This window comes from Diabrotica virgifera, chromosome 7 (genome assembly GCF_917563875.1).
Source record: "Diabrotica virgifera virgifera chromosome 7, PGI_DIABVI_V3a".
Classification (NCBI taxonomy): domain Eukaryota; kingdom Metazoa; phylum Arthropoda; class Insecta; order Coleoptera; family Chrysomelidae; genus Diabrotica; species Diabrotica virgifera.
In genome coordinates this window covers 52,159,542-52,186,575 of record NC_065449.1, presented here as the reverse complement: position 1 = coordinate 52,186,575, position 27,034 = coordinate 52,159,542, and the positions used below count along the sequence as shown (strand labels likewise).

Here is a 27,034-nt window from a genome sequence, read left to right as displayed (position 1 = left end):
CTATTATATGGAGTGTTAGAGCGGTCTAAAAATTTGAAAAATTCAAAAAGTGACTTATATTGGACACCAAACATGATTTTTGTTTAATGTTTTTGAACCAGTAGATTCCTCTGTAGAAGCAGTTGAAAAATTACTCAAACTTTTCAAAAATTTGTTTTAAGTCTTCAGAGAGCACCAAAAAATGGAAAGTAGTAAAAGGGATACTGAAGCTATATTTTTATGGCATCTTAATATAATTTACTATTTCCAATAAAAATAGTAAATTACTTTAGGGATTTAAATTAATATAAACTTTAAAAAATCACAAGTAATATTTTTTATTTACTTTACATGCGTTAGGATTTGAAAAAAGTTTGATATAAAGAAGGGGTTTCTGGCGCCTTTGTTTAGAGATTAGGTTGGCGCCTTTTTTATAAGCCAGTCCGGCCCTGGTCGAGATTGACATGTTAGTTGCCAATTAAGATAAGAAAATTAATAATGCAATGAGTGCCACATAAAAGTAACTTAATACGGGAAGCGATTATAATCAAAATAGGGTCGTAAATTTAAATTTCTTGAAAATGATTCCTGAATGCTTAAACTGCTTGCTGGCAAGTTTCGTTTTATCCATATAACTTTTTTATATCGGAGTGTTACTAGATTAAAACAAAGAATTCGTTGGATAGTTTTTTATCATATAAAGTGTAATTTAATCTACTTTGGGAGCGTTCAGGTTCAAGTATTACGTAACGCAAGTTGGGGGGGGGAGTCATGTAAAACGTTACGGCGCGTTACACGGGGAGGGGGTAGGATGGTTCGAACAGCGCATTACGTAATATACGTAACATTGTTTTTTTAACTTAAATAAAAAAAAACTACCGAATCACAATCTTCCACCTTTTCAACTTTCGTTTATATTTTACATAGAACCCCTGGATTGTATTATATTGCCCCCTCACCTCCGCTCATGTTACAATAGGACAAAATAGTATTCAAGTGAAAAAATCTTAAAATTTGTATTTAGCAGTCAAGCACAGTAACATGTGTCTCAATGGACAGCTCAAAATAAAATGATTTGGAATTTTTATGACTTTCTTTTATTAAAAAAGGCATTTAAGGGCCAGTCAGAAAAACATCTGGTTACATACCAATCTGCTAGTTCACTCGAAAATACAATAAAAACGTATTGCTGTATATTTGTTAGTATTTCTTTAAAATTCAAAACTAACCATTGGGTTATTAGACCTGGATCCTGCGTACCAAAAAAAGTTGATTGATAGCAAGCCGAAAATTTGTTAATAGCTTAAAGGTGCCTAGTCGGACAAACTTAGATGTACGGGAACACTGGAACGGTGGAAGTTTTAATTGTGGAACAGTTTAATAATTTGGAACGTCAGATTACGAAAACGTCCCAAGTATTTTGTCGGACATAACATCCAATTGATTTGTTACCCTTTCATTAAACTCTCATGCAAAAATCAGACTGCTATTACTAACCAACATGATTCCTGTCATTTGACATGTTCTTCATGTTCCACTTATTAAAATGCCCAGTTGGTGATAAACACCAGTCTGATTTTTGCATGAGAGTTTAATGAAACGGTAACAAATCAATCGGAAGTTCTATCCGACAAAATACATGGAACGTTTACGTAGTCTGACGTTCCAAATTTTTAACCTGTTCCACAATTAAAACTTCCCCTGTTCCAGTGTTCCCATACATGAAAGTTTGTCTGACCAGACACCGTTAATCTATTAACAAATTTTCAGCTTGCTATTAGACAACTTTTTTTTGGTACGCGGGATCCAGGTCTATATGGTTTTACCTACATTTATCTACAATTTAAATTTCTGTCGGAGACAGGCTACAAATGTCGGGTTTAAATTTTTAAAAAATTAATGTATAAATATGCATTAATAGTATGGTATAACTTATAACTAGACCCAAACCCAGACATCCATAGTGAAAGTTATCCTCCAACACCAAATTGTTCTATATGGTCCACATAATGGTAAGAAAAAAGTCACACACCCCACTTTCAGCGTCGGGTTTGGGGGGAGAAGGTGAAGAAATCGGTAAATTCGGCGATTTTTACGTTTTTCGTCAATATTTCTAAAACTATGCGGTTTCTAAAGGATTCTACATAAAATTTAAAACAAAAAGGTCCTATAAATATTTGTTATAAAATCAACGGTTCCAGAGTTACGGAGGGTGAAAAGTGGAAGTTTTCGATACTTTTTATATTTTTTGGGAAATTTATAATATTATTACTGATGAAAGAAATTTTCTTTAACAGGATTGTGTTTTGTAAATAAAATTTGCTATTTCAGTGGCATGTTAGTGATAAGCCCTCGAAGAAACGTCAACCTCACCACCCAAAATCATCATCAATTGCCCAAAAAATATAAAAAATATCGAAAACCTCCACTTTTCACTCTCCGTAACTCTGGAAGCGTTGATTATATAACAATCATATATAGGACCTTTTTTGTTTTAAATTTTATGTAGAATTGTATGGAACATTGTTTACGCTAAAGTATAGTTTTAGAAATATTGACGAAAAACTTAAAAAAATACTAATTTACCGATTTCTCCCCAATCTCCCCTCCAACCCGGACGCTCAAAATGGTGTAACTTTTTACTGCACAATATGTGGACCATATAGAACAATTTGGTGTTGAAGGAAGACTCTTTCTTTGGATGTTTGGGTTAGGCCTTTTTTTGACCAGTTATACTATACTACCTCCGTAACTTTGGAACCGTTCATTTTAGAAGGATTATGCAATGGGCCTTTTTTATTTTAAATTGAATGTAGAACATTTTTGTATAAAAGGTTGTTCATGCTAAATCGCATAGTTTTAAAAATATTGACGAAAAACGTAAAAAACTACGAATTTACCGATTTCTCCCCCCTCTACCCTTCAAACCCGACGCTCAAAATGGTGTTACTTTTTTCTGAACATTATGTGGACCATATAGAACAATTTGGTGTTGGATGATAACTTTCACTTTGGATGTCTGGTTTATGCCATTCTTTGGATCAATTGTATCATACTATAAAACGCTATAAGCTTTCTTAATAATTATTATCCTAACTGGCGCGCTTATTGGGTTTTATTTGTCTGTCTACGGTTTAAATATCATATCAGCCAATACATTTCTGTTTATTGAAATTTGTCAAAAAAATTTTTTTGCACCTTGTTGGGATTGGGGGATTTCCCCTACCCCTCCCCCACTCATTACTCTCCCCCCCGTTGATCCGCTACTGAACAAATAAACACGTTGCGTAATATTCAAACTTTTCAAACTGTTTGTAGATGTTTGAATTCAAGTCAAACCTAAAGATGTCGAAATCAAGTCAAGTCAAACTTTTTTATACAAAAAGTTTGATTTTCAAGTCAATTCAAGTTTGTTGAGTAAAATCAAACTAGTTTGACTTGATGCATCTCTACTACCACTTACCGAAGTTAATATTGGATTCGCAGCTACCTGAGCGGAAAAAATGAGGAAGGGCGCAAATAAGATGGCTTGGTGAAGTCCAAAAAGTCAGTGAGATCTGCGACCAGGAGACTGGTTCGATAGACCTACTAAATAGAGACCAGTAACCGGAGACGATACGCTATAAACCGGACATTATATAACTTTTATATAAGTATGCAATATAACTTATCCGTGTCGCTGTTTGGAATTCAGGAAAATGGCGATCTAAATGGTGTACCTCAATTTATATCCCGCTACACAAAAAAGGAACTACTACCAGATGTAAAAACTACCGCACACTGTCACTTATAACACATGCTAGTAAAATATCGTTGCATATCATCAAAAACAGATTAAAAGACTATCTACATTACCATATACCTCAGGAATAAGCGGGGTTTGTAGAGGGTAAAGGTACTACACGGGAAAAAGTCCTGAACCTAAGACAACTCATTGAAAAGTCTAGAGAATTTCAAGTATCTATGATTATATGCTTCGTTGTATGTCATAAGGATGTCTTTAAAAGGATGGGCCGGTGGAGTAACAATAGCTGTTAGGAGAATCTCCAATTTAATATTTGCTGATGACACTACACTTATAGCAGCAATTGAACAATAAATGTTTGATCTCCTGCGAAGAGTTGAGTATGAAAGCAATAAAGTTGGTCTGAAAATCAATTAAGCAAAGACAAAAATAATGGTGGTCGACAGATTCGACATTATCAACTAACTAACATGTTACAGGAATACCAGATAGTAAACACTTTTGTCTGTCTCGGATCTAGTATAAAGGACGATGGTAACTGTGAAGCAGAAGTTCGGAGACGTATTGGTATGGCAAAAAATACGATAAGCGCCTAATAGTCCATTCATTAACGGTAAAATATTGCAAAACCTCCAAAATTTTAAAGAACCGCTTGGATTGACATGAAATTTGGCATACACCTAGCTAACAAGTCAAAGAAAAAAAGTGATATTGTGCCGATATGTGCTTTTGCCCTGGGAGTGGTTTTCACCCCCTCTTGGGGGTGAAAAAATATTCGTCCAAAGAAAGTCAGGAAATCGATAAACTGGCTAATGTTAAGTAACTTTTGTTCTATAGAGTTTTTTCACTAAGTCAATACTTTTCGAGTTATTTTGCAGTGAATATGTTCATTTTTTCAATAAAATAACCACGCTTTTAGACGGTTTTTCGCAAATAACTCAAATAGTAAGCAATTTGTCGAAAAAACATTCTTAGCAAAAATATAGCCTGTAAAAAATTTAAAAGAATGGTGTATATATCACGGCTCTACACCTAGTACAAGCAGAGTTATAGCTAATGAAAATAGGTTCATATTCGTCAAATTCCAAATGGAATACTTTAACGTGAAATAACCAAAAATGAAGCACATTTCGGGGAAAACTCATTACAACTTATTTAAAGTGTTTAATAAAAGCTTAATTTTTGTTTTATAGAAAAAAATTCTAGTACCAAAATTAAACAAGTTACGCTCAAAATAAAGTTAGTCCCTTTTGGTTTTGGTTAGAGATGCATCAAGTCAAACTAGTTTGATTTTACTTAACAAACTTGACTTGGCTTGAAAATCAAACTTCTTGTATAAAAAAGTTTGACTTGACTTGATTTCGATATCTTTAGGTTTGACTTGAATTCAAACATCTTCAAACAGTTTGAAAAGTTTGAATATTACGCAACGTGTTTATTTTCAATTTTAATTGAGACCGCTTACGCCTTTATTTGTTCATGGCAGATCAACGGGGGTGGGGAGGGGTAGGGAAATTCCCCCCTCCTCCCAACATGGTCCAAAAAATTTTTTTTGACAAATTTCAATAAACATAGAAGTGTATTGGCTGATACAATATTTAAACCGCAGACAGACAAATAAAACCCAATAAACGCGCCAGTTAAGATAATTATTAAGAAAGCTTAATGCATATTTATACATTAATTTTTTTTTAATTTAAACCCAACATTTGTAGCCTGTATCCGAAAAAACATTAAATTGTAGATATGAAACCATATAGACCTGGATCCCGCGTACCAAAAAAAGTTGATTAATAGCAAGCTGAAAATTTGTTAATAGCTTAACGGTGCCTAGTCATACAAACTTTGATGTATGGGAACACTGGAAGAGAAGAAGTTTTAATTGTGGAAAAGGTTAAAAATTTGGAACGTCACACTACGTAAACGTTCCATGTATTTTGTCGGACAGAACTTCCAATTGATTTGTTACCATTTCATTAAACTCTCATGCAAAAATCAGACTGGTGTTTATCACCAACTGGGCATTTTAATGAGTGCAACACGAAGAACGTGTCAAATACAGGAGTCATGTTGGTTAGTAATAACAGTCTGATTTTTGCATGAGAGTTTAATGAAAGGGTAACAAATCAATTGGATGTTCTGACCGACAAAATACATGGGACGTTTTCTTAATCTGACGTTCCAAATTATTAAACTGTTCCACAATAAAAACTTCCCCTGTTCCAGTGTTCCCGTACATCAAAGTTTATCCGACTAGACACCGTTAAGCTATTAACAAATTTTCAGCTTGCTATTAATCAACTTTTTTGTTACGCGGGACCCAGGTCTTATAGCCCTATGGTTAGTTTTGAATTTTAAAGAAATACCAACGAATATACAACAATACTAACTTTTGTATTGTGGTACATATTTTCGAGTGAACTAGCAGCTTGGTACTACATGTTTTTTCGATGTTGTTCTGAAGCTATTTTCTTGTGGCATTTTTATAATCAAGTATATTCAAATGGGAAATAAGCCACAATTTTACCTAAAAATGATTTTATTAACGTTTCGACGCCCAAGTCGGGTGTCGTTGTCAAAATACAAAATAATACTAAATAAAAAAAAATGTTGCTTAGTAAAAAATTCTTCTAATAATTTATTTAATCTGACTCATTTATATCGGCAATTCAGACACGTATTATACATTTTAAAGTAGACGACTTTAAAATGATATTGCCAATATTGATGAGTTGCGTTCCTGGGACGACTTTACTAAAAGATAGTTCATTCGATTACATGAAATCAATCCCAACTCAAGAATATCCGCCATAAAAAATCATAGCATGTGATCTGTCTTTAAAAAGACAACCAAATGCAACGGTGGCAATGAAATTCTCGCGTTAGAGATTCCATAGTAAATCACGAGGGAAAACCAGGAAAAACCTCGTGATACTATCCCGACATCGCAAGTATTTGGGTTTACATTTAGTTTACTCTCAAAACCAATACCAAATTCTGACTTGATATTTTAAATTTTAAATAATACTAAATATGTACTAACTCGATATGTTACTGATTTACTAATTGTGGTATTTTCTTTCTATTGACTTCCTCCTTTAATATGGGTAACATCCTACTGCATTCTACCGAGGAATTTGCGACACAATTGGTTTCATTTAGCATAATTAGAGCCGCTTCTTTGATTTTTCTCTTTTTACTATCTGCTTCTTTTCTTTTTTTACTATCTATTCTATCTAAAACTAAACCTAACAGTGAACAAGAAAGAACAAAGAATTGTATTTATAAAATACCTTGTGAATGCGAACAGTTTTATATAGGTGAAACGTCAAGACCATTAGACGTTAGAGTAAATGAACATCAGTCTTATATAAAAAATAGAGAATATGATAGATCTCAAATATATCAACACGCATGGGATAATGAACATAGAGTTTAGTGGAGAGATTCAAGTATAGTCCTAAAAGAAGCAGATAGTAAAAAGAGAAAAATCAAAGAAGCGGCTCTAATTATGCTAAATGAAACCAATTGTGTCGCAAATTCCTCGGTAGAATGCAGTAGGATGTGGTTACCCATATTAAAGGAGGAAGTCAATAGAAAGAAAATACCACAATTAGTAAATCAGTAACATATCGAGTTAGTACATATTTAGTATTATTTAAAATTTAAAATATCAAGTCAGAATTTGGTATTGGTTTTGAGAGTAAACTAAATGTAAACCCAAATACTTACGAAGTCGGGATAGTATCACGAGGTTTTTCCTGGTTTTCCCTCGTGATTTACTATGGAATCTCTAACGCGAGAATTTCATTGCCACCGTTGCATTTGGTTGTCTTTTTAAAGACAGATCACATGCTATGATTTTTTATGGCGGATATTCTTGAGTTGGGATTGATTTCATGTAATCGAATGAACTATCTTTTAGTAAAGTCGTCCCAGGAACGCAACTCATCAATATTGGCAATATCATTTTAAAGTCGTCTACTTTAAAATGTACAATACCTGTCTGAATTGCCGATATAAATGAGTCAGATTAAATAAATTATTAGAAGAATTTTTTACTAAGCAACATTTTTGTTTATTTAGTATTATTTTGTATTTTGACAACGACACCCGACTTGGGCGTCGAAACGTTAATAAAATCATTTTTAGGTAAAATTGTGGCTTATTTCCCATTTGAATATACTTGATTATGTTTTTTCGAACTGGCCCTAGATAAATAAATGCCTTTTTTAATAAAAGAAAGTAATAAAAATTCCAAATCATTTTATTTTGAGCTGTCCATTGAAAAACCAAATAGACTTTTTTATTGTAACCCTTAAGGCCATAGGCGTAACATGTCGCTTATCAAAATTTTCAATGTGTTTTAAATGTATAATTTTTGCAAATCCTGAGAAAACTAATAAGAATTTAAAAAAAAATTTAAACGCCGCATGAAATATTAGATTATTTCCGAGGGAAGAACATCCCTGAAAACTTCTATATTGTTTATTTTAATAAGTTACAGGGGTGAACATAAAAAGAAAAATTTAGTGTTATTATTAATTGCAAATATTTCATTCAAAAGAAACTTTTTATTTGTTCTAAGAGACTTTCTGCCCTCGGTAATAACTCAATCTTTCATTCTGCGTTTAAATTTTTCAAAAATACTTATTAGTTTTCTCAGGATTCGAAAAAAATAAATATCTACATTTAAAAGTTTTAAATTAAAACACATTGAAAGTTTTGACTTTTATGTGGCACTCATTGTATTATAAATGTTCTTATCTTAATTGGCAACTAACATGTCCATCTCGACAAAAAAGTATATCTACTAAATAAATTATTTTTCAAACTCTTTCAAACTAGTTTGACAGTTTGAATTTTCAAACCTGTACGATGAACCAGTTTGACTTGACTTGAAATATTTGTCAGAAGGATTGACTTGAGTTTGACTTGAAATTAAGTCAAACTCAAGTCAAGTTCAAACATTCAAGTCAAAGTTGTGCAACTCTAGTTTTGGTAAAAAAATCGAGAAAATCACCCCCTAATTAGTATCTTAAATGAACTTAATCGTTACGACTTCACAAATTTCTTGACTCGTGTATATATTGTTTATATGATCTGTAAGTTTCATCGGTTCAAAGTCCTTATTATTGAAAGTGTTGTATTTAAAAGGGGTTGAACGAGTCACTGATCACGAATGTATGCAAATTTAGAAACACCAAATCTCAATAAATTTTTGTCTAACAGAAAAACAAAAAAATACATGATATTAAGAAAAGCAAATCTGACTTTTTTGTTTTTCGAGATTTTTGGTATCTCTAACAAGTTTTAAGTTATTTTGAAAAAAAGCATCTTTTTCAAAATTTAAATTTTAAAAATTTTTATTTTGAAACCAAATTTTTTCAAAAATAAGCACTTTAAATCGATGAAACTTACAGATCATATAAACACAACATAAGTAAAATAATTTGTGGAGCGGTAACGATTAATTTCATTTAAGTTGCTAATTAGGGGGTGGTCTTCCCGATTTTTTTTTTTGCAAAAACAAAAGGGACCAACTTTATTTTGAGCGTAACTTGCTTAAATTTAAAGCTAGAAACTTTTTGTAAGAACAAAAATAAATCTTTTTTTAAACACTTTAAAAAAGTTATAATGGGTTTTTCCCAAAAAGTGCTTAATTTTTTGGATATTTTACGTCGAAATATTCTATTTGAAATTTGGTGAATATGAATCTATTTTTCATTGGCTATAACTCTGGTTCTACGAGATCCAGAGACCCAACGTGTACTCCATTTTTTTTACTTTTTTATAGGCTATATTTTTGCTAAGAACGTTTTTTTCCACAAAATACTTACTTTTGAGTTATTTGCGAAAAACCGTCTAAAAATGTGCTTATTTTGTTAAAAAATGAACATATTCACTCGCAAATAACTCGAAAAGTGTTGACTTGGCGAAAAAGCTCTATAGAACAAAAGTTACTTAAAATTAGTCAGTTTACCCATTTCCGTACTTATTTTGGACATATATTTTTTCACCCCCAAGAGGGAATGAAAGTCACCCCCAGGGCAAAAGCACACATAGGCACAATATCACTTTTTTTCTTTGACATGTAAGCTATACGTATGCCAAATTTCATGTCAATCCAAGCGGTTCTTTAAAATTTAGAGCAAAAACCGTGAAAGAATAACTAAAGTTTGGAAAGACAGATCTATTTTTTAAAATATCAAGATGAGACTGGTGAATGCCCTTGTATTCTCAATATTTCTATATGGGGCACAGACTTGGACTCTTGGCACACGCGAGCACCAAAAGATTGATGCCTTTGAGGTGTGGTGCTGGAGAAGAATACTGCGCATACCTTGGACAGTTCATAGGACGAACGTTTACATTTTAAACCAACTCTAAATTAATAAAAGGCTGTCCACAATATGTCTGCAACGAATTCTGTAATTCTTAGGTCACGTGGTTCGCAAAGGTGACGATACTTTGGAGAGATTAATTGTTTCTGGAAACGCTCCAGGGAGAAAATCAGAGGATGATCACCAACTAGATGGTCCGACCAAATTAAGAATTCAGCTGGAAACTCATTGTGCGAAGCTCTTAGAGCAGCTGAAAATAGAGATTAATGGAAAAAATTGTTAGGAGTATTGGAAGAAATTACGATCCTCAGTAATAATGAGGAAACCACAAGAGAAAGAGAGAATAAAACTTATTCATAATTTTCATATTTCACAAAAATTTTTAAACAGGTTTTTTTTAGGTAATTTTGGCCATGCTTTCTTTGTCTGCAAAGATGTTTGTTCTATCTTTTTGTATATTCGCTCGTATTATTTCTTGTAAAGACTATTATTTACAATATTCATTGTGGAAAGAGGATATCAAAAAAACAACCCATATATGAGAGATGATAAAGGGATGTTACTAAATGAGCCTGAAAAAATAATGGAAAACTGGCAAAACTATTTCACAGAACTGCTAAATAAGAGCGAAGTACAAAAGGAAACAAACCATGAAATTGAAGATGATCAGATAGCAATAGAAATACCCACAGAACAAGAAATAAAGAACGAAATAAAGAGCTTGAAAAATAACAAAAGCCCAGGAATAACAGAAATATCGGCCGAAATGATAAAATCAGGAGGGAAAAGACTACAGAAAGAGATATATGACCTGATAAAAAGAATATGGGAAGTAGAAAAAATGCCAGAAGAGTGGACCATAGCAAGAATATGCCCTATACATAAAAAAGGTGATAGAATGCGATGCGAAAACTACAGAGGCATCGCACTATTAGAAATAGTTTACAAAATCTTGGCACAAAGTATAAGAAAAAGGCTAAGTCATTATTCGGAAAAAATACTGGGGGAATACCAGGCAGGTTTTAGAAACAACAGATCAACGACTGACCAAATATTTGCCTTAAAAGAAATACAGACTACCTGTTACGAACATAAAACAGTACTATATGCTTTGTTCATAGACTTTAAGCAAGCTTACGACACAGTAAATAGACAGCAGATGTACGAACTGATGAAAGAATTGGGGATACCAAGTAAAATTGTCAGGATGATAAAGATGACGATGGAAAACACAACAAACGAAATAGCTTGGAAAGGGTATACATCCAAAAAGTTTGAAACCAAGGAAGGATTACGACAAGGAGACCCACTATCAACAATGGCATTCAATCTAACATTGGAAGGAATAATCAGGAAAAGCAGAATAAACATGCAAGAAACGATATTTAAAAACGGCCACCAATGCATAGCATTTGCAGATGATCTGACGCTATTAGCAACAAGCAAAAAAGAACTACAAAAGTTAATGAAAAACATAATAACAGAAGCCAAAAAATTCGGACTTAAAATAAATGAAGAAAAGACAAAGTATATGATAATGGGAGAGATCCAAAAAGAAAAAGAAAATAACATCATAGTACAAATAGATGGAGAAAAAACATACTCGTTTAAAAGAGCCAAAGAAATTATTTACCTGGGAGCCAAAATAGATGAAAATGGTCATGAAGAAGGGGAGATAAAGGCAAGAATAGCTAAAGGAAATAAAAAATATGGAGCATTACGCACATTATTGAAATCCAAATACGTATCAAGAAAAACAAAAATAAGAATTTATAAGACTGTTATCAGACCTACAGTAACATACGCAAGCGAAACATGGGTGCTCAAAGAGTCAGAAACAGACCTGTTAGAAAGATGGGAGAGAAAAATGCAAAGAGCAATATATGGAGGTGTGAAAATAGAAGGTCAGTGGAGAAGAAGAACCAATAAAGAATTGGAAGAACTATATCAAGAGCCAACGATTACGACGACGATCAAAGCACAGAGAATACGATACTTGGGGCACATAGAGAGAATGGGAAGTAAACGAATGCCAAAAATGGTACTTTCACGAAGACCAATACAAAAGAGGAGGAAAGGCAGGCCAAGGAAAAGATGGAAGGACAGTGTATATGAAGACTTGAAGAAAAGTAACATTGAGAGATGGAAAGAACTAGCATTGGACAGAAGGAGATGGAGAGAGGTTGTGAAGGAGTGTATAAAAAGACTGAAGTGTATTTAAATAAAATTTATAAGAAGTTATGTAAGTTATATTAAGTTATTTACTATATTATTTATGTAATCAGAAATGTAAACATTTTAGCCCTAGGCCTACAAGGCCTGTTGCGCTTAATAAATAAATAAAGACTATTATTTACAATATTCATTTAATATATATTTACTTTGTCAGAATAGAAAGAAATGGAATTAATATGAAATTCAATATGAGGAGAAAACTAAGTTAGAAACACTTTATATTGAACAATTCTATTGCGTCAAGGGTTTCCACTTTAAAAATTTAGCAGTGTACTACACAAAGTAGGTGACTATAACAGAGTAATCAGCTGGTCGAGTGGAAGATCCTGTCGAGCTTTTCCGAATTCCCCAGTCTACTTGCCCAATCCATCACTATATTCTGCTGTGTTTTAGCATAATGCTTTACTTCTCTATTTATAGATGTTGGTATGTATTTTATATTCAAAATTTTAGTCAGGGATCATTTACCAGATATCCTACGTTATAATAAAAGCTAAAAGAATAAAGTATACAGTGTGTCAATTTTAAAACTTACAATGGCTATATCTCACGAACAAAAGCTGAAAACGAAAAATGCTTGAAACCGTTTCTAGGATAGTAAGGGGGAACTAAAATGGCATGAAAGAGAACTCACCCCCATCAACCCCCTAGGCCCCACCCACCACAACCCAAAAAGTTTAAATTGCAAACCCCTACTTGTGATACATAATTGAAGAGGCTATAAAAAATGCTATCCAATGGTATAAACAATAATTATACAGGGTGAAGCAATAATTCTGAAACTTTGGCTTAAATGAAAAATTTAATGAGGTTTTGTTGAATTGCAAATTTGATAAAAATGTCAATTAAATAAATTTGCAAAGTGGGTTCCGTTGTTTTGTAAACAATAATACAGTCTATTTTCAAATTCTGCACGAAATTTGGCAAATGTTTTTCTAGTAATAAGGCGACATGCTTGAGTAATTATTTCTCGCAATTTCCCAAGCGATGCAAGTTAAGTTTTATAAACAACTGATTTAAGGTAAAAATAGCAAATTAAGTTTTAATTCAACAAAAAAAAGTTCGAGCGGACATTTACCATTTAAAATAATAGTCCGGGAGATAGCATTACAAATACAAAAGTCATAGTAAGCCAGCTGATATTAACACCCTGTATAATTAATTTTTATACCATTGGATGGTACTTTTTATAGTAGAATAGTATATAATTTTTTTCTATGGGGTTACGTTAAATCAGTTGTTTATAAAACTCAACTTGCTTCACTTGGGGAATTGCGAGAAAGAATTACTCAAGCATGTCGCCCTATTACTAGAACATTTGCCAAATTTCGTGCAGAATTTGATAATAGGCTGTATTATTGTTTACCAAACAACGGAATTCACATTAAATATTTACTTAATTGACATTTTTATCAAATTTGCAATTCAACAAAACCTCATTAAATTTTTCATTTAAGCCAAAGTTTCACAATTATTGCTTCACCCTGTATAATTATTGTTTATACCATTGGATAGCATTTTTTATAGCCTCTTCAATTATATATCACAAGTAGGGGTTTGCAATTTAAACTTTTTGGGTTGTGGTGGGTGGGGCCTAGGGGGTTGATGGGGGTGAGTTCTCTTTCATGCAATTTTAGTTCCCCCTTACTATCCTAGAAACGGTTTCAAGCATTTTTTGATATCAGCTTTTGTTCGTGAGATATAGCCATTGTAAGTTTTTAAATTGACACACTGTATAATATAATCAACTGCTTCAGTGTGCATCAGGCTAAAAATCAGTGAAAATGTGAAAAAGGATGTAATGCATTGAAATGTTATATTTAGTGTGCATTTCTTAGAAAAGTCAATTTTATTTTTTTAATGTAGAGGGGGGTTCAGTAGAAGTTTAAGTTCAAGTTTTTGGGGTCGTCACCCTTGTCCCCCGGCCGCCATATTGAAAAAAGGGCTGCAAAGGGGTTTCGCTCTGTATCTCCTAAACTAGCAACCCTACAGAAAATTTGGTTACATATAAAATGTAGCAAATTAAATTTTCTACAATTTTACATCTATTACTTTTTATCGTCAAGTGACCAACAAAAAAGTTATAAACAAAAATAAGAGAAAATTTTGTAAGAAGTTTCCTTTTGGAGGTTATAACTTTTTTTCCGTTCATTTCACAATAAAATAACATCATAGCGATTTTGTAGAGGATTTTTCAATGAACAATTTTCATTATAAAGTTGTTTAATTGTACTAGGTTTTACAGCGCTCCAAACTTGACCAGATTCTCTAATTCTCATAGGAATACAATAAAAACAATACTTTAATTAAAATTACGTTATGTCGACCACGAAAATCAAATTTAAGGTGAATGACGAATTTTAATCATTTTTTATGTTTTCGAGGTCGCTGAATCCGAATATGAAGTTTATTTTTATCTAGAGTTGGTGGAACATGTTCAAAAGTCAAATTTTGTAGAAAAATGCCAAAAATTAATTTTTATGATTTTTCAAATTTACCTCGCTGTATCATTGGTTGCTGTAAATATTTCCTTTTGAAACTTTTACTGTGTAATCCTTGAGGTATTTAGATAACAATGTTTGTCCAAAATGTTTAAACACATTATAAAAGGAGTTGTTAATTTTTAAACATTTTGTCAACATATTTCGTTAGTTTCATGTTTAGTTAAAAAAGTTGAGTGACAAACTTTTTAGTTTGTAATTTTAACCAACACAGTAATAAAATATGATTCATGAAGAAGTTTTTTGGAAAATTTAAGTCAAAATATACAATAGGAAAAAAGTTATGTTACTTCATAGACAAGCGACACACCCCAAAAAACGCTTATATTTCGAGATCCTGGTCACGGTGTGGTGGATGGCTAATTTTGATCATACTTTATGATTTTGATATCAAAAATCGTTTTTTTTTGTTCTTCTTAAAAATTTTGCATTTTGCGGTTGCGTCATTCTTCTTCTGGACCGGCGAATTTGTCCTCAAACAACTTCTTCGGCCTTTCTATATATGCTTACGGTTATAAGTTTTATAGTGGGGAGAAAGGTCAAAAATACATTAATAATAGCATATGAATGTTAAAATCATAATAAATTGCATGAATAAGAAATATATATAGATAGAAAAGTAAGCCTAACCTTTTTTTTAATGTATCACTGTGAGCATTCGAGCATCTGGTCAAGTTTGAAGCCCTGTAAAACCTATATAAATAAATAGAGTTAAATAACCTTATAGTGGAAATTGTTCGCTGAAAAACCCTCTACAAAATTGATATCCTGCTATTTTATTTTAAAATGAACTGAAAAAAAGTTATAACCTAGAAAAGGAAACTTGTTAAAAAAATTTTACTTATTTTTGTTTATATATTTTTTGTTGGTCACTTGACGATAAAAAGTAATGGAAACAAAATTATAGAAATTTAAATTTGCTACATTTTATGTTTAATTAGATTTTCCGTAGGGTTGGTAATTTAACGAGATATAGCGCGAAACCCCTTTGCACACCATTTCCAAGATGGCGGCCGGGGGACAAGGGTGGCGACCCCAAAAACTTGAACTTAACCTTCTACTGATACCACTTATACGTTAAAGAAATAAAATTGACTCCTCTAACAAATGCAAGGTATGGTCTAAAAAATGTAACATTTTAATGGCCTAATGGATTTTATTTGTCTTTATAATATATCTCTGAAAGATTCTAGAAAAAGACGAATCTGTTTTGAGACGGATGTGAGAGGTGGCATTCGGATTTTTGCAGATAAAGTTAGGTGACAACCTCAATAAATATAATTGCCTTGTGCTCCTTCTCAAATATGCGCGGAACATTAATAAAAAAAAATTAAATTTTTAAAAATTTAGAAAAATATCGATTTTTTTCTACTTTTATTGCATATAATTTTAAAACGATTTATTTTGGAACAAAGTCGTAGGGAAATAAAATAAAGATAATTGAATTTTGTATAATATACGACTGGTCTAAAATGTCTTATATTATTACCCTTTCTGCAAAATAGCAATAAATAGAAAAAAATGGGGCAAAAAAGACTGTTTTTTTTTCAATGTTTTTCAACCACTTTGGTTGTACTTAGAACCTTCATAATTTTCTTAGAAAATTAAACCGTTCACCAAATTTCATTAAAATCGACCAAATAGATTTTGTATAAGAATTTTGCAATCTAATTTTTTTTAAAAAAGTTCAAATTTTTTAAAAAGCTTCTGAACCAAAAGTAGACCATTTAGAAGTTTGCTAATTTTTTTGCATATAAAGAGGTTCTCTACCTATCTAATACACTTTACAGAATTAAAATCGGATTATTTAAGCGGCCTTAGCACTGTTTTAAATTTACAAACAATATTTTGGCTTATAAACAAATATAGTGAGGACGTAGCCTGGGCATAAAGTTAGCCATGTGTTTTTTTTTTTAATTCACAGCTAATTTGTTTAAAATAATTAAGGAATCTCATTGATGCCAATAGATATGGACTGTTGCAACTGGTCTTGCAGGGAAAAGTAGAGGGAAAGCGAGGACCAGGAAGGCGAAGGATTTCCTGGCTGAGAAATCTACGAACGTGGTTCAACACAACCACTACAAATCTTTTCAGAGCAGCAGTGTGCAAAGTGCAGATTGCCATGATGGTCGCCAACATCCGAAACGGATAGGCACTACAAGAAGAAGAATTGATGCCATTTTAAAGATTGGGACTTGTATTTTTTGTTAAAGAATTTGCATAAACTTTGCACCTACACAGCACCATCTACGATACTACGATCTTTCAAAAATGTAGTTCAAACAGTTACTAGGGTGAACCTACAAATCCACTAAGTTAAAATACCGAAAAAGCAATTTGAAACTAATCAAATTTTCTGTATCTCCGGATCAAATCAATGGATTTTGATCTTTCTTTGTTTAATTTGTATGTAATTTCTACCTACGTTACAAATATGCAATTTGTTTGTAACTTTATTAATTAATGTGTGTGTGGAGAGAAAGAGATGGCATTAGACAAAGAGTCTTTTTGCCACAGAATTTTGTTATAGATATGTTTAAATTTTTATCTTAGAATCATTTATAAACTTGATTAAGATATTAAATATAGATTTGTCAGAATAAGATAAAAGATTGCTGATGCTAACTGGAAGGCTAATGTTAAGATTAATTAAACCTAAATATAAGTTTCGAGTCTGATCCCTATGATTAAGACAATCAAAGAATACATGGTTCAGATCCCCGATATACTGACTCATGGTTACACGAACAGAAGGGAGTTTCATAGATACCAATCCTATGTAGATGCTCTGGAAAAAGGCCGTGGTTAAGTTTTAGCCGGGTTATTAATGAGGAATGTACTTTGTTATAATTGTAGTTAAAATGAGGTATACATTTGGGTAATAATGGGTGAATAGAAAAGTAATGATTTCTTGATGTCTGCTGAACATCTTCGTATTTGGACCTCCATCTTTCCCTGCCAACACTTCTAATAATAGAAAATAGGTCTTTGAAGTTGAAAATGTTTGTGATTTCTGGTATCTCGGATGTATTTTTTGCCATTCCATCCACTATTTCGTTTCCAACTACTCCACTATGTCCTTTAACCCACAGTAAAATAACTGTTTTTTTAGTGGATTTTAGATTATGTAATATTTTTTTGATATCAAGAATAATGGAGTTTTGGAAATTATCTAATGGATGGCTACTAATAGCTTGTAGTACTGCCTGAGAGTCTGAGACTACTACAACGTTCTCGCAATAATTAGAAGCACACCAAGTTAGTGCTTTCTGTATGGCAGCAGCCTCGGCTGTAAAAATAGAACAGCAATCCGGAATTCGGTATTTTTCTGCATAATTGTTGTTTGAAACAAAAAATGCGAAACCAGTACTTTCATCTAATTTTGATCCATCTGTATAGTGCACACCAAGTTAGTGCTTTCTGTATGGCAGCAGCCTCGGCTGTAAAAATAGAACAGCAATCCGGAATTCGGTATTTTTCTGCATAATTGTTGTTTGAAACAAAAAATGCGAAACCAGTACTTTCATCTGTTTTTGATCCATCTGTATAAATTACTGTTAAATTTTTCCCTAATTTGTTCAGTATGGATTTAAATATAAGATTTGTTAAAGTTGGCAAGTCTGAATAAGATGGCATTATAATGGTTGGTTTGTCTATCAGAACTTCAAAGTCATGTTCGAAAAAAGGAAATTTTGGTAGCTGTGAAATATAAGGTTGGTAAAGATTCGTATCGATAAAAGATTCTGTAAGAGGAGGCGAATTTTTTATCCTCCAGTAAGAATTTGTTAAATTTTCTGTCGAAAGTAGACCTATTTTGTGAACCATAGTTGTATTAAACGTTGTGTATTTTATTAGACATTTGTTTGCTAATATTTGCCTACGTATATAATATAAAGGTGGTTCTTGAGCTTCTGCTAGGACTGCATGACTTGGTGAGGACATCATAGCTCCTAGACAGATTTTTATAGATTTATATTGTATTCTGTCTAGTGTTAAAAGATTTGTTTTGCAAGTAGAACCATAAAGATTAATTAATAAACAGTCTAATTTGTTTAAACAATTCTTGAAAAAATATTGTTTTTTTATAAAAATCTATTTTTTCAATCATAGTATCATTGATAATCATAGATAACGTTAAAATGCACTTTAATAAATAATTTATTCTTATTAGATAATTATTTATTGACGACAATTTATTTATTAAAATATACCTTAACTTTTTCTATAATTAATAATGATAGTATGCTTAAAACATGGATTTTTGAGAAAAAATTATTTTTTCAAAAATTGTTTAAACAAATTAGACTGTTTATTAATTTATAAATGTCTAGACAAATAGCGTATTTTGTTATGTACAGACAAATTAGATACAAATTAAAAAAGAAAGATCAAAATATATTCAGTAGATCTCGAGATATATAAAATGATAATAGTAAAAAGTTGCCTTTTTTAGTTTTTGAAGTCGTGCATTTGTCGGCTCCTAGCTCCCCCTTCACTTACCACGACTAGTGATTAATTGAACTATATTTTTAAAAATTCGTGTAAAATACCAGCTTTTCGAATATGTAATAGCTATTTGTATAACAAGGGAGGAAAGTGCTACTTTTCCTCTTGAGAATGAAGTTTACTGTCCGACGCGTAGCGGAGGACAGTAATCATTCAAGGGAGGAAAAGGCACTTTACTCCCATGTTATACATATGGTTTTTCCACCTTCCTCAAATAACAAGTAATTTTTTTATTTTTACTTAATTTATTTATGTAACTAACCAACAAAATTTATTAAAACTAAAACTAACAAGTAGGTACAATATAACTGTCAACTGTCAAATTTAAGTAAAATTATTAATGTAAACATTGTTAAATCAAAATAACAATTTACTGTTTTTTGCCATTCTGCAAAATACAGGGTGTTTTATATATAAACTTTAAAATGTATATATACTTACGTAATAGAAAATAGATATTGTACAAGGCGTCAATAAGTTATATTTCATGAATGAAATACCATGACGTCACTTTTACTTTTCCTCCCTAGGGAGGAAAAATATTTTTCTCTCTACGGAGGAAAAGTACAACTTTTCTCCCTACAATCAGGTTCGGAAAAGTATACTTTCGGTAGAGGTGGGTGGAAAAATGATTTTTTCTACGGACAATATTTTTAATGTCTTTCTAAATGTTTATCAAAAATTTGGCATTAGGATTTTTGACTATTTTGATTAATTTTTTTATCTTTCTTTAGTACATTTTGTTAGTACTGCTTTTCTCCTTTCATTTGGCATACGCAGAATTGCACTATCTTTATTATTTTCTGTCTTACGTTATCGCAAAATAAAGGTCTCTGGGATAAACAAATAGAATAACTTTTTAACTAATTTATGGATCGGTCTCAAATTTTGAGGTTTTGTTAAGTATCCCAATAGTGAACTTTGGGCGAAACACTAAAGTTCTAGGTAAGGTAGTAAAGGTAGTTTTAATAAAATTTATTAACAAATAACGATTTTCACTTACAGTCTGTGTAGCAACAAATTAACTTTTTAACTTTCAACAATCGGCATTTTGAATGTTTTTCATTGTTCCAAAAAATATAATTTTGTAATTTTATGTCAACTATTTAGCTTTTGAAAGGGGTTCAAAACATCGAAAAAATCGCTATTTTTGCACTAAATTATTAATAATTAAAAAACGGACGCGAACTCTAGGCAAGAAACAGGTAGGTTTTTTCCGATATGTCTACAATAACTAAAAAAGTCTACATTCTGATAGCAAGGAGGTATCGTAATGCTGTTAAATGTACTAAGACGTACCCAGGAGCTGATATAGCCTCAGATCATAATCCGGTAGTTACTGTGATAGAGGTGAGACCAAAAAAGATAAGGAGACCACAAAGAAAGACACTAGATTTAGTTAAACTTAGAAACAAAAATATACAACAAGAAACAGGAGAAGAAATAAATGAAAACCTCAGTTCAGTGCAACAACAAATTAACGATACAGATAACGTTAACCAAAAATTAAAGTACATAAATACAGCTATACAAACAGCAGGAAAGAGACATCTGACAAAAACGACAACAAAGAACAAGGGGTGGATGACACAGGACATACTAGACTTGATGGAACAAAGAAGAAATATGAAGAATTACCTAGACAAATACAAAGAAATAAACAAACACATAAAAAAGAGAATAAAAGAAGCCAAAGAGGCGTGGATTAAAGAACAGTGTGAAGAAATGGAAACCTATGAGAAAAAGTACGATGCGTTCAATATGCACAAAAAAGTAAAAGAGATAACAGGAAGCATAAAGAAATGCCAAATAGGTAAACTTAAAGACAAAGATGGAAACCTTATTGTAGATCTAGAGAATAAAATAAAAAGATGGACAGAATACCTGAATGAATTATTTGAAGACGATAGAAACAACTTAACTCAGATAATCAATGCAACTGGGCCAGACATATTGAAAGAAGAAGTAGAATACGCAATAAGAAATGCTAAAAATGGAAAAGCAAACGGACCTGATGAAATCCCTACAGAACTGCTGAAGCTTTTGAATGTTCAATCCGTAACCATAATATTGCATATATTCAATACAATATACAGTACTGGTATAATACCACAAGAATGGTTGCTGTCTACGTTTGTCACCATACCGAAGAAAACTAAGGCAGTGCAATGTTCAGATCATCGAACAATCTCCTTGATGAGTCACCTGCTTAAAATATTTCTTAGAGTCATCCACAACCGAATCTATCAAAAACTAGACATCGATATTAACGATACACAGATGGGATTCAGAAAAGGATTAGGTACAAGGGATGCTCTCTTTGCCCTGAACGTTCTAACACAGAGATGCCTAGATGTTAACCAAGAGGTACACGCCTGCTTTATAGACTTTGAAAAGGCCTTTGACAAAGTACGCCACAGTAAACTCAAAGAAATCCTGGAGAGTAAGAACATTGACACCAGAGACATACAAATAATATTAAATCTGTACTGGAATCAGCGAGCTAATATAAAAATAGAAGACCAAACATCGGACGAAATAGAAATACCTAGAGGGGTACGACAGGGTTGTATATTGTCACCGCTCTTGTTTAATATCTACAGCGAACAAATATGCCAAGAAGCTCTCTCATATGCAAACGAAGGGATAATAGTCAATGGAGAAGTTATCAATAACATTCGATATGCTGACGATACTGTGATAATGGCAAGAACAGCGGAAGATCTACAACATCTAGTTGAAAGTATGAATGAGATATGTAATAACTACGGCATAAGGATGAACGTCAAAAAAACCAAATATATGACCTTCAGTAAGAATCCAATAAATGACACTAGTATCACAATAAACGGTACCCAACTTGAAAAAGTAAACGAATACAAATACTTGGGAACCCTTATCAATGAAACAGGTGACCAAAATCACGAGATAAAAAGACGTATTGAAATTGCCAGGTCTACTTTTATAAAAATGAAAAAATTATTTTGTAATCGTGATATTAGTATTCATCTACTAACTAGAATGTTAAAATGCTATGTATTCAGTACTTTGCTCTACGGTGTTGAGTCATGGACTCTTAAACAGAGGAATATTAAAAATCTTGAAAGCTTTGAGATGTGGTGCTACCGCCGTATACTAAGAATAAGTTGGGTGGATAAAATTACAAATGAAGAAGTAATACGCAGAATAAATAACAAGCCAGAAGTTCTACTGAATATAAAAAAGAGAAAACTTGAATACTTAGGCCACCTGATGAGGGGACAAAAGTACACATTCCTACAAAATATAATGCAAGGAAAAATCCAAGGACGCAGAAATCCAGGCCGTAGAAGAATGTCCTGGATGAGAAATTTGAGAGAGTGGTTTGGCTGTACCACTAACGAATTGTTCAAAACAGCAGTAAATAAAATTAGAATCGCCCTAATGATATCCAATCTCCGATAGGAGAGGCACTCAAAGAAGAAGAAGAGAACTAAAAAAGTATTCAGCTGTCTGGATATTTGAGTGTCCCGAACATGGTCTATTTCTAGCTTATTTCCCTGGAGTATTAATTTTTATAGGTCACTTAATTATTAAAAATATTTACTTACCCACTATCTGCCAGATATCAAATGTTTTCTATTTGCATTGGTTTGCTTACGTAATCTGTGTCAAGCGAATAATGACAATAATTATATAAAATGTATTTAGAGTATTCCCACTTGTTTGGTAAAAATATGTAGACAGACTAATATTTGCAAAGAAACCAAGTTATCCTTAACAAACAAAATTACTTTTTGTTGTAAGTTCTTGGCTTTTTAAATTTGCAGCAAAAAGTTCTGGTTCGTAGCAAAATAAGCAAGTATAGCGACTTAGTTTTAATAAAAATGTTTCAATTGTAGTAGTTTACTACTGACTAAATTTACATACAGATAAAATCAAGTACTTGTTTTTGCTAAGCTCACTTTATTATGGGATGTTTGTAAATAATTACTGTTGCGTCATATATAGTCCAGGGCGCATCTGTTTTGAGATGGACGTTGAGAGGTGACACAAATTTTTTGCAGAAATTGCTTGAAAATAAATCAAATAATACTATTTGAGTTACCCTCCCTCTCAAAAAGGTCCGGAACATTGTTTAAATAATCAAAATGTCCAAAAATTAAGGAAAAATTCGATTTTTTTCTTCGTTTTTTGATTATAACTTTAAAAGTATCCATTTCCGAGAAAAGTTGTACTGACATAAAAGTTGCGTAATTAAATTTTCTATAATGTAAAATTGGTTAATAAATTAAAAAATTGTTACCCTAGTTGCCAAATTGCAATAATTGTGAACTAACCATGCACAAACAAGTATTCGCATTTTACGTTTTTCAACCATTTATGCTACACTTACGACCTTCATATTTCACCCAGAAAAACATTATGATACATTAAAACAATACTGTAAATTTCATTAAGATCGGTTCAATAGATTTTGCAAAATAAAGTTTGCAATCCAGCTTTCGCAAAAAAAATTTATTTTTTCAAAATGTTACAGGACTGAAAATAAAGCAGATAGCACGTTGAATTTTTTTTGTTTATAGAAGTGTACTGTACCTTTCATTTGAAATTTGCAAAATTAAAATCGATTAATTATCACGGCGTCAGGAAATTTTTTAGATAAACAATAATTTTTGGTGCTACGCGCAGGACAGCGGTGTTCGATTCACACAAGTTGATTTCCACCAAAATTTCTTCCAATCTTTATCCAATATATTATTTTCTTACTCTATATTTTGTTGTATTTTAATATTTTAATTCCACAAAAATCAAACTTATTTTATTATTGTTTGTGAAATATTTTTTAAACAATTGCATGTGTATAAAAATAATAAACTATTATTTTTAAATTAAAATATATGAACAAAGAAAGTTTTTGCTAATAAAAGTGTTATTTCAAAGGATAGAGTATGTGTTTTTATTTTGCAATAAACAAATTTATTTATTTATATCGAAATTTAATAAAAATTAAAATGTATCAATCATTATCAAAGGTTATTGGAATGCCCAATCAGAGCAAACTATCCGCTGTCCTGCGCGTAGCAACTAATTATGCAGCCATTAATGTTTATTTAAAAAAATTCCTGACGCCGTGGTGTGAATTGATTTTAATTTTGCAAAATTGTAAATGAAAGGTACAGTAGACTTCTATATGCAAAAAAAATTCAACTTGCTATCTGCTTTATTTTCAATCCTGTAACATTTTGAAAAAATGAATTTTTTTTACGAAAGCTGGATTGCAAAATTTATTTTGCACAATCTGTTGAACCGATCTTAACGAAATTTACAGTATTGTTTTGCTGTATCATAAAGTTTTTCTTGGTGAAATATGAAGGTCCTAAGTGTACCATAAATGGTTGAAAAACGTAAAATGCCAATACTTGTTTTTGTATGGTTTTTTCGCAATTATTACTATTTTGCAACAAGGGTGACTATTTTTTAAATTTTTAACCAATTCTATATTGTAGGAAATTTAACTATGCAACTTTTATGTTAGTACAACTTTTCTCGGAAATGAATACTTTTAAAGTTATAATCAAAAAACGAAGAAAAAGATCGAATTTTTCCTTAATTTTTTGACATTTTGATTATTTAAACAATGTTCCGGACCTTTTTGAGAGGGAGGATAACTCAATTATTATTATTTGAGTTATTTTCAAGCAATTTCTGCAAAAAAGTTTGAGTCACACCTCAACGTCCAAATGTACTAATATTTTTACAGATGCGCCCTGGTCTAATAGTGAAATTTAAACGCATCCATAATCATTACACTACCTGACATTTAGTCCGGTAGTACGACCGACCGCACTGGCTAGGAAAGATATTCTCATCCCATATATGATTAAAAGAAAATAATCGTTTCGTTTTGATTCAATTCGAGTCTCTAGCCATCCTCTGACATCTGATGTTTCGGAATCAATTCCTTGTCAAAGAGGCTTTACAAGAAGACTAAATTGAACCATAACGAAACGAAGAGGAAGTGCAAACATTAAAATATTTGCACTGGAGTATGGTTAGACTGTCCTCTAACCGGGAATGATGAAATGAGTGAAAAATAATTTCGACCACGTCCAAGTAATCTGTTAACCGAGATACAGTAGTACCAAGCGGCGCCGCTAGGAGAACACTCCAATGATGCGTCGCAAATTGCTTATATGAACCGTGGTCTTTTTGTACTCTAAAACCCAGTAAGGTATCTTCTTCTTCTTCTTCTTCTTGTAGTGCCTATCCGTTTCTGATGTTGGCGACCATCATGGCAATCCGCACTTTGCACACTGCTGCTCTGAAAAGATTTGTAGTGGTTGTGTTGAACCACGTACGTAGATTTTTCAACCACGAAATCCTTCGTCTTCCTGGCCCTCGCTTTTCCTCTACTTTTCCCTGTAAGACCAGTTGCAGCAGTCCATATCTTTCACTGTTCCTCATGATGTGACCGAGTTATTCGATTTTGGCTGTTTTTATTTTGATTAACAGCTCTTTTTCCTTTTGCATTCTCAGCAAAACACCCTCATTAGTAATGTGGTCGGTATAAGATATCTTCAGGATTCGACGATAAAACCACACCTCAAAAGCCTCGATTTTCTAGCAGGTGGCGTCTGTGAGAGTCCACGACTCAACTCCGTACAACAGTATAGGAAAGATATAACACCGTAGTCATACCTTACTAGTAGTAAGGTATGACAAAAAGAAAATAATCGTTTCGTTTTGATTCAATTCGAGTCTCTTGCCATCCTCTGAGATCTGATGTTTCGGAATCTATTCCTTGTCAAAAAGGCTTTACAAGAAAACTGAATTGAACCATAACGAAACGAAGAGGAAGTGCAAATATTAAAATATTTGCACCGGAGTATGGTTAGACTGTCCTCTAACGGGGAATGATGAAATGAGTGAAAAATAATTTCGACCACGTCCAGATGTCAGAGGATGGCAAGAGACTCGAATTGAAAAAAAAAACCGAAACGATTATTTTCTTTTTGTCATACCTTACTCGGTTTTACAGTACAAAATAGAGATGCATCAAGTCAAACTAGTTTGATTTTACTCAACAAACTTGACTTGACTTGAAAATCAAACTTTTTGTATAAAAAAGTTTGACTTGACTTGATTTCGATATCTTTAGGTTTGACTTGAATTCAAACATCTTCAAACAGTTTGAAAAGTTTGAATGTCACGCAACGTGTTTATTTTCAATTTTAAATGAGACCGCCTACGCCTTTATTTGTTCATTGGCGGATCAACGGGAGGAGGGGGAGGGGTAGGGGAAATTCCACCCCCCTCTCCCAACAAGGTAAGTTTTTTTTTTACAAATTTCAATAAAGTTAATTGTGGAAAAGTTTAAAAATTTGCAACGTCACACTACGTAAACGTACCATGTATTTTGTCGGACAGAACTTCCAATTAGTTTGTTACCATTTCATTAAACTTTCATGCAAAAATCAGACTGGTGTTTATCACCAACTGGGCATTTTAATGAGTGGAACACGAAGAACATGTCAAATGACAGGAATCATGTTGGTTAGTAATAGCAGTCTGATTTTTGCATGAGAGTTTAATGAAAGGGTAACAAATCAATTGGATGTTCTGACCGACAAAATACATAGGACGTTTTCGTAATATGACGTTCCAAATTTTTAAACTGTTCCACAATTAAAACTTCCCCTGTTCCAGTGTTCCTTTACATCAAAGTTTGTCCGACTAGACAC

General features: G+C 32.3%; 1 protein-coding gene across 1 annotated transcript in view; it reads right to left on the bottom strand.

Moving 5' to 3' along the window:
* The window catches only part of LOC126888388 (juvenile hormone acid O-methyltransferase-like), a 56,329-nt gene extending 33,115 nt beyond the window's left edge, over positions 1-23,214 (bottom strand). The window contains exon 1 of the mRNA XM_050656593.1: positions 22,901-23,214. The gene's annotated coding sequence lies outside the window, so the exon portion shown is untranslated. The remainder of the gene's footprint in view (positions 1-22,900) is intronic.
* Between the last annotated feature and the right edge of the window lie 3,820 nt (positions 23,215-27,034).